The sequence below is a fragment of the Lissotriton vulgaris genome, chromosome 9 (genome assembly GCF_964263255.1).
Source record: "Lissotriton vulgaris chromosome 9, aLisVul1.2, whole genome shotgun sequence".
Taxonomy (NCBI): Eukaryota; Metazoa; Chordata; class Amphibia; order Caudata; family Salamandridae; genus Lissotriton; species Lissotriton vulgaris.
This window is the reverse complement of record NC_141697.1, coordinates 189,813,971-189,819,970: the sequence shown is the minus strand read 5'-3', so window position 1 is coordinate 189,819,970 and position 6,000 is coordinate 189,813,971.

Genomic DNA, 6,000 nt, shown 5'->3' with positions numbered 1-6,000 from the left:
TCTGAGCTCTAAGCTATCTATTGTATTTGACTCTCTATTCCCTCAGCAAAAAGCACATTACCTTAGATACTCAATGCCAAGGAGCAGTCACCTCCCTCGCCCCAAGAGATTCACCCCCTACCTCTCCCAAGCCGATACTAAAAACCTCCTCATAACCTATGGTGTAGCGCAGAGTTGCTCACCAGTTACACATCATTTATACAATACCAGAATGCTCATAGAGACATATAATAAACTTGCACATTGTATATATTTCTTACACAACACAATGATTAATGAAAATGTTTCACCCGACATTGCTATTAATTAGTGCCTTTAATGTAGAACTTATGTACTTACATAGTGTGTTTAACCATGTTAATTGAAATGCTTAGTCTAGAAACATCTTCAATTAATAGACCTGTATTAAATTTAAATGACTTAGAAATAATCATTGGATATAATGAAAAGTACCATCCTTGTCACATTATCATGCTTTGTTGCTAATACATGGCTCATGGTTCACTATACGTGTGCTGTATTATCTGTGTGACATTTAGTGACTTAAATATTAATACAAAATCATTCTCATATACGTAGTATGTTGTTCCGAGTTAAACAAAAAAACTATGCAAAACATGTATTATTGTTACATGTTTGTACTTTCAAAGGTAGTTCTCAGTAATACTTACCATTGAGTAATTTAATTATTTACTGTAAGTTTATGAAATATGGACTAAAAGTACTACACATTTTATTTGTTTATGTTTAGATGTGCACATGAATATTAAATGTTCTTCATTGAATTAAATATTTAAGTTGAAATAATTCTGTAGGCCAGTATTTTACCATGCTGTCTTTCATAGTTTACTGTACTCCAGTGTCCGCCAATGTGGCCTTCTTGCAGGTATTCACAAGCATTGTTAGTTTAGAATAGATACATTTCTGTATGAGAGATAGTTACATCGCCTAAGAAGCAGACCTTGACAAAAGTACATGAGAACCCAAAGCACTAATGAAAGAAATATTCTTCCCCTTCCTGGGTATGAGAAAAGGATGTCATTGCCATGTCTTGTATGGGACATTTAGTAAATGCTGCAGTCTGCAGCATGTGAACCCCATGGATAATAGACTTACTATGAGGATGTGACTAAAAGGGTGTCACCTATGGACTTTGTGGATCATAATATACCATTAACCCAGTTTGACTTCAGAACTTTTCTTTCAGCTAAATACTTCAGAAATACTTCAAAACTGCCCCTGGGACACTTTTGCATATCTCTCTTTGGAACCCTTCAGGACAATCTCTTCAGAAATCTTGCTGACTTATTTGCTGAACCCCCTTTCTGCAACCTCTATGCAGACTTCCCCTTGGGCACCTTGCGGACATGTTCCCTAATTCCACACTATCCCTTGAATGTATCTTGAGAGGTGTAAATCTCTAGACTACCTTTTGATTTTTTGTGTAAGTGTGGCTTAAGCTAACACTTATTTCTGACCCACTGAAGACCCTTGATCCAGCTTCTGAGATGTTAACACTTGTTCTCCTTAAATTACCTTGCCCTGTCCCTTTGTTCCTAAATGGAACCTTTGATTTCTGACTCTTTAGATAACCTAAACCATTCTTCCTTTCGGGACTGTGCTTGGGATATTTAGATTACTAATGTACAGGCGAGAGAAAATAAGGTTGTTTTCTGAGCATCAGGTACTGGCGTTGTTGCTTTGCATACCTGCAACTGAACTGCTTGTCTGTTTACTTTTGATCTGCCTCAATTTCTTTAGGAGGATTGGATTACCCATTGAAATACTGTGTTTTTATAGCATTGTATTGAGAGTAATCTACTTAGATTTAAATACAAATGTGTAATAAACCTTAACTTGGTTACTGACTCCTGGTCCTCATTGTGTAGCCAAATAGGTTGCACTGTTTAATTAATTTGATTGAGTTGATTAAATGCTAACTCCCTTTCCCCTCAGTGCAACTAAAACGTTCCTTCAGAGAACCAAGAGTAAGTAAAGTGTGGGTCCAGAAAACGCTTGATCACCTACAACATCCCAACATTATCAACACGCCCTACTGTCACTATCCCAGACAAATCAAACATACACTAAATTCCAACCATTTCCCTGCTTTCGATCCAAACACCAGTCTCTAAAAAAGTAGACACTGGCCAACAGCTATATCCTCCCTATTGCAATCAAATCTCTGGACACTCCTTCCACCAAATCATACACTTGGGCTCTATGCTGCATGCATTCACATTTGCAGATCAGGGCCCAATCAGCACAAATTGACAATGTGATCTTTCTAGGTGAGGTTAATCTTCTCTGGGCCAATAAAAAAGATACTGAAACTAACCACTGCACTACTTTTGAGTTAAGATTCTGCCCAGTACCTGTATTTTTAAATCCTTAGAGCTTAAGTTACCAGCCACTTTAGAAATTTCATTTTTCTGGGGGAACTTACCATTGTAGGCACTGCTTCTCTCCCCGGTCCACCGCAGCTTGTGCTGATTGTGTGGAGGGAGGCGGATAGCGCGGTACACAAGGGAGTGAAGGATACTCACTTCCGGGGGCACATTGGACGAGGCCATCTTGGAGGAGGTGACGGTCTAGTGTTTGCACTAGGACCGGTCTCAGACTCCTATTTAAAGCTCACATGGCGCTGACGCGCAGCGGACGCGCGCAGTAAGCGTGCCGCCGGCGCGCCGAAGGAGTGCCAAAGGAAAGCCCGTCTGTGCCCGTCCGCGCCGCGGTCAGGCCGAGGGCCAGACATGCTGCCCAACCAACTCCAAAACAACTCCTGACCAGAGATATCATACTGTCACTCAATAAACAGTCCAACCTATGCCATCAGGCCCTTAACGTGGATACTTGGGTCGGTCCAATCAGCTGCTACCACTGCAAAGAGGTCTTAGATCCTAAACAAGCAGTAAAGGGAAAAGGTGTGCCTAAATATCTATGTGGGGGACTCATAAACGCCTGATCTATATGCAAAAATGCACTACACATCTTCGATCTAATAGTAGAGGGGGAACTTGACTGTCTCTTCATTAGTGAGACATGGTTAAAGGATTGGTGTAACCCTGACATTGTGCACGCCCTCCCCCAGGCTATTTAATCCAAAGGACGGACAGAATGGAACAACGCGGTGGGGGTCTTGCGATTATTTATCGTGATACTATGAAATGCACTATTAGTGCTCTATTGGACATCAAAGGGGCAGAAAATATCGGTTTCTGCCTAAAGGCCCATGACTCTTTCACTTTTGCGGGAGCGCTAGTTTACCGCCCGCCAGGTCAGCAAAACCAGTTTCTGGAGAGCTTTGGGGAGGTGCTTAGTAACCTGACGCTCAGGTTTTCAAACTTTACCCTCTTAGGAGATCTGAATCTCCATTTGGATGCTATTACGGATCCAGGTGTAATTTGTTTTAGGGATACTTTGAATGTCCTTGGGCTAACTCTTCTCACCCTGGACCCCACACACAAAGCTGGCCATATATTGGACTGCATTTGTTCCAATTTAGATACGATCAAAGTAAAGCCCCCCCTTACACAAACTTGGTCAGACCACAAATTTATCGCCTTTGACTTCTTAGTGGAAAGGAGCACCGCAGGGAAGAGCGCTGTGAAAACCGGCCGGTTGAGCAAACCCTGCTGGAAAAAGCTCATAGAGCATCCTGACTTTCCAAGGTGGGCTAAGAAGAGTAAACCCACTATGATGGGAAATACCACAATAGATAATCAACGCTTTGGGGAATGGATCTGCGAACTCAGCAAGCGGGTTGGCCCCTCAGACCCTGGCTTCCTACCACGCTGTAAGAAAGTGTCTGCACCCTGGTTCTCACGGGTCTTCAAAGAAAAACAGGGTGAAATCAAAGTGCTCGAACGAAGATGGCGCCGAAATTATGATAGCAGGGACCTTAGCCTCTATAAAGCGACTAGGAGACATTACCACGCACTGATCAAACGCGCCTAAGCTGACTTTTACACAGCAGCCATTGAAGCCACTAAGAACAAAGAAAAAGAGATTTTTAGGATCGTAAATGTCTTTAGGAACCCCAAAATATTGCCACAGGAAATTCCACCCTCTCAGACTCCGTGTAACTCCATAGCTGACTTTTTCAAACATACGGTACAGGCTCTTACCAAAGACTTCCCCCTTTCTGCTCCACCTATCTCTGATGAGGGGATCATGGATGGCACAAATACTGCCACTATGAGGACTTTTGTCCTATTAGTCTGGAGGAATCCCACCAGGCCATATCAACTATCAAATCGGGATCCCCATTTGACCCCTGCCCCCCCATGCTGCTACAAGCCATGGTGGATACGGATAATCCCATCATAAATAGCATTATCAACTCCTCGCTCTCCTCTCCTGAGATTCCGTTGGAATGGAAACTCGCAGCAGTAAAGCCCCTTCAGAAGAAACAACTACCAGACCCAACCACTCTATCGAATCTACGGCCCATTTCACTCCTCCCAGTACTTTGCAAGCTAGCGGAGACATTTGTAAATAGGCAGCTTACCGCGTTTAGGGAAGGTAATAACATACTACATACGAATCAGGCGGGTTTTAGAGCCCAGCATTCTCCAGAGTCCGCCCTCCTGTTCACGATTGAAACTCTACGGGCTGCCATGGAGCAGGGCAAGAAGGCCGTCCTGATCCTATTAGATTTATCTGCAGCCTTTGATACGGTTTCACATCCTATTATAATAGACCGCCCGGTAACATCTGAGATAGCATAACCGTATTGGAGTGGCTCAAGAACTTTCTGACACATTGACGTCAAGTGACCACCTTAGGACAGTTCTGCTCAGGTGAAAAAGCTCTGACGACAGGGGTGCCGCAGGGCTCCAGTCTGAGCCCAATGCTTTTCAATCTTTACATGGTCCCCCTGATCAAATTAATCTCGTCCTTTAAGATCAGTACTATTTCGTACGCGGACGATACGCAGCTAATCCTGGTCCTTGACAATGACACGTTGAACGCGGAACAAAACCTTAAAAATTGTCTCTCAGCCACCTTTGAATGGATGAGAAATAATCACCTGAAATGTAATTCAGGTAAAACAGAAATCCTGGCATTTGGACATCAAAATCTGTTTGTCCCCTAACAATGGTGGCCTAAGGATGCGGAAACGCCCCCTAACACAATTAGTGCTGCCCACAATCTGGGGATCAAGTTCGATGACACCCTATCCTTTAAGCAAAAAGCGTTGGCTGTGGCAGGCACCTGCTTCAACATCATAAAGGGCCTGAGAAATTGTTTTGATCTTCTTCCTCTGGCAGCAAGGCAAACGGTGGTGGTGGCATTAATAACATCAAAACTGGACTGTTGTAACAGCCTGTATGCAGGATCGAATAAAGCGGTCCTGCACAGGCTGCAGATGGTCCAGCATGCTGCCGCCCGCTTGTGCTCAGATGGCCCAGGACGTCCTCTGCCTCTGCAGCACTTGATGCTCTCCATTGGCTACCCATTCATAAGTGCATTTTGTTTAAAATATTAGTCATCACCTTCAGGGCCTTTCATTCTCAAGGCCCTAAATATCTTTTGAAAGGCTTCATCCGTTATTGTCCATCGCGAAACCTCAGATCCTCTACTGCAAACCTGCTTACTATCCCCAAATTCAAGCTCGCTACCAAGGGAGGGAAATCCCTGGCAGTGATTGGTTCCAGGGCCTGGAACAAACTTCCTTCTCACCTACGCCAAATTTCCACTGAAACACGTTTCAGGAAATTTCTTAAGACCTGGATATACAGTCTCACGGACACAGCGAGTAAAGCGCTGATATGAGTGTTGGTTCCCACGGATAAGTGCAGTTGCGGATCAGTGTGTCATCTACTCTGGTCCTAAGCGCCAAGATGTTCCTTGGAGTGATAGTGCGCTATAGAAGTGTCCCGTTACATTACATTACATTACATTACTTTTCTTTTTACAAACGATCTGATACAACAAACCCTTAACCCAACACACAACAAAGGCTCCATACTCAGTCTAAAACAAATTTCAAAGAAG